A 2,971-nucleotide genomic window follows, 5' to 3' on the forward strand; every position below is an offset into this window, starting at 1 on the left:
TTGGCATCCTGTGGGGCAAAGTACACAGCTGCAGAGCTCATTCAGCACTCTGAGAGTTGACTTAGTGTTGGCTGTACCCTCTATGTGTTCAATTAACACTGCACGTTTTACAGGAGGAGTAATTCCTGTTCATGGAATGACAGGATATGTGACTGTGATATGTAAACGATTAAAATCACGTTCAGGAAAATTGTAGCACAGCCCAGGAAGAGTACTGCTATTTAAACGGTTTAGATAGGGAGGAGGAAATGAAGGTCATATGCATACAGGTCTATGCAAGTATTTAGGCTACAGTATGTATGTATGTATGTCTGTATGTATGTCTGTATGTATGTATGTCTGTCTGTCTGTCTGTCTGTCTGTCTGTCTGTCTGTCTGTCTGTCTGTCTGTCTGTCTGTCTGTATGTATGTATGTATGTATGTATGTATGTATGTATGTATGTATGTATGTATGTACCTATGTATGCAGGTCTATGTGATAAATTATTTCGTTCATTATCGTTTGTTGCATTTTTATATCCCACTATCATTTTTTTATCTGTGTGAAAACAAAAATACATGACATTGCAATGTTTATTTGCACATATTTGGTCAAATCTGTAATTTATTTTGATATTCTAAATAATGACATTCATGTGACCAATATATAGGGCTGTAATGCAACTCTGGCTGTCACGTTGTTGCCTGAAGGCTGTTATAACGGCATTTCCTGTTGTTCAGGCTTGTTGTGGGCTGTTCCTGTCTGAGGTAAACAAGTAGAAGGCTTTCTTTAAGTCCTCTTTCAACCCCCATCCATAAGTTTGTTTGGTGGCCCTCTCTGTGAATGGACCTGGGGAGCCCCTGTCAAGAGTAGTGTATGGCGTGGCTGGATTATATGGCATACAGGACATTTGCCCGGTGGACTGTTGATGATTTTGGCCTGGCCCTCCCCTCAATGGTATCAGTCCTCATGCCGCTACAGCAGACCTATCCGAAACAGTCAGATATGCAGTAAATAAAGAATTTGGGGTGTGGTGGTCACAACAGCTCATATTAGATGACTAAAAATGTTGTCACAGTTTGTCAATGCTTGGGGAACCAATCGCTGAAAATGCCTGACCCGTTTTCCTTTCTATTTTTTACCCCAGTCCAGCCTTTGTGGTGTGTATGTGTTGGGGTGAATATGTGTGGATCGGGGAGGTGAGGGTGGTTGGTTCAGAGATGGGGGGATGGGGGTGAGTGGGTGGATGTGTGTGTGTGTGTGGGGGGGGGGGTGTGTGTGGAGGGTGGTGTGTGTGTGTAAGGGGTGCTGAATCAGAGAGACGGTGGAGTGGCACCATGTCCAATCGGTCTTTTCTCCCGCGGGTCAGGGCCCCTCTGTCTGGGTGCGCTCGCGTCCTTCCCTCAGAAGTTTCTCCTCTTTCACGCGCACAATGTAACTGTCAGTCTGAACAACGCATCCTGCCGACTCTGGCTCCACTGCTTGCCGGGCAACACAATATTTCACAGCGCCAAACAATCGCCTGTCTGCCCCGGCTAACCATATGGTTACTATGGGGGCGCAATATTGACACACATCACTAATCATTCAAAATAAGACAGAGGAAAAAAAGAGAGGGAAAATCTGAAGGAAGGGAAGAGGGTGAGAGAGTGGTGTGTGTGCTTGTGTTGTGTGTGTGTGTGTGTGTGTGTGTGTGTGTGTGTGTGTGTGTGTGTGTGTGTGTGTGTGTGTGTGTGTGTGTGTGTGTGTGTGTGTGTGTGTGTGTGTGTGTGTGTGTGTGTGTGAAGTGATGCAGAACACAGCGCAGGAAGTGAGTTGAGACATTTTGCTCTTAGACTCCATGGTTATGTATTTTACTTGATCATGTAATGTATCGCTTTATGAACCTCTGTATCCATCAGAGTGGGCACAGCAAATGTGTGAAATATCCTACTCTCATTATTAAAAGATTGCAATTGCTTTTTTGTTAATGGAGAAGGAAAAGACAACGAAAGTGCAGCATTGTGTATACATTACATTACATTACACGCTTTATAACAAAAGCGACTTTCAAAAGAGGACATAATCATAGCCAACATCACTAGCAAATGCAAAGTGCACAGGAAATATACAGAACAACAAGTGCAGATGCAAAGAGTTCGTTTTTTTTTTTTAATAAAGAGTACACACAACACACACACACACACACACACACACACACACATCATGTCAAGAGTCTGCCCTGGGGCTAGGCCAGCTCAAGCATTAGTAGATTCTCACGAAAGAGGAGAGTCTTTACTTGTTTCTTGAAGGCTGCAAGAGATGTGCGTGATGCACATGATATGTTACGAATCATCCCCTTTTTAATGACATTTCAATGACTCGTCATCATACAGTAACTGACTAAATGGGTCAAGAGGATGAAGTAAAGCCTGATGTTAGTCCATGAGACTGACCAGTGAATTAAGTTATATTAATCAAGACAGGAATTATGAGGTTTGATTTTAGTATGCGCCCGCGTGGATTAAAATCAAACCGAGCTATTTGAAGGCGGTTTGTTGCCTGAGTACGTTGAATAATTGCCTGGTGACTGCTGTACTGTGAAATTGTCACATTATTGCTTAATTGGGCTTTTGAGGCATGTGTGTGATTATGTATCTAAAGTTAAAAACAATACAAAACACAGCGTTTTCACCCTTTTTATATTCATGATTCATCTTCATAATCACAGTTTAGGCCAAAAAAAATCTCAACATTTTGCATGCGAACAATCCGTACTGTAAGGCCAAATAAAAATCGATTTCATGTCTTCAACCAGCTCAAGATTACAAAGTTGTTATGTCTTAGAAAAAAAAAGTTGGACCCCCTAGGAGGTGGGAAAGTGCACTTGTCCATCAGCCCATGGCAGGCCCATGTTGAGCGAGAATCCATCAGACTGCCCTGCAACCGCTTTGATTGACAGGCCTCTCGTATTTATTCTGATGGGGAAGTGGTGGTGGTTGTGGTGGTGGT

This window comes from Engraulis encrasicolus, chromosome 22 (assembly GCF_034702125.1).
Source record: "Engraulis encrasicolus isolate BLACKSEA-1 chromosome 22, IST_EnEncr_1.0, whole genome shotgun sequence".
NCBI lineage: Eukaryota > Metazoa > Chordata > Actinopteri > Clupeiformes > Engraulidae > Engraulis > Engraulis encrasicolus.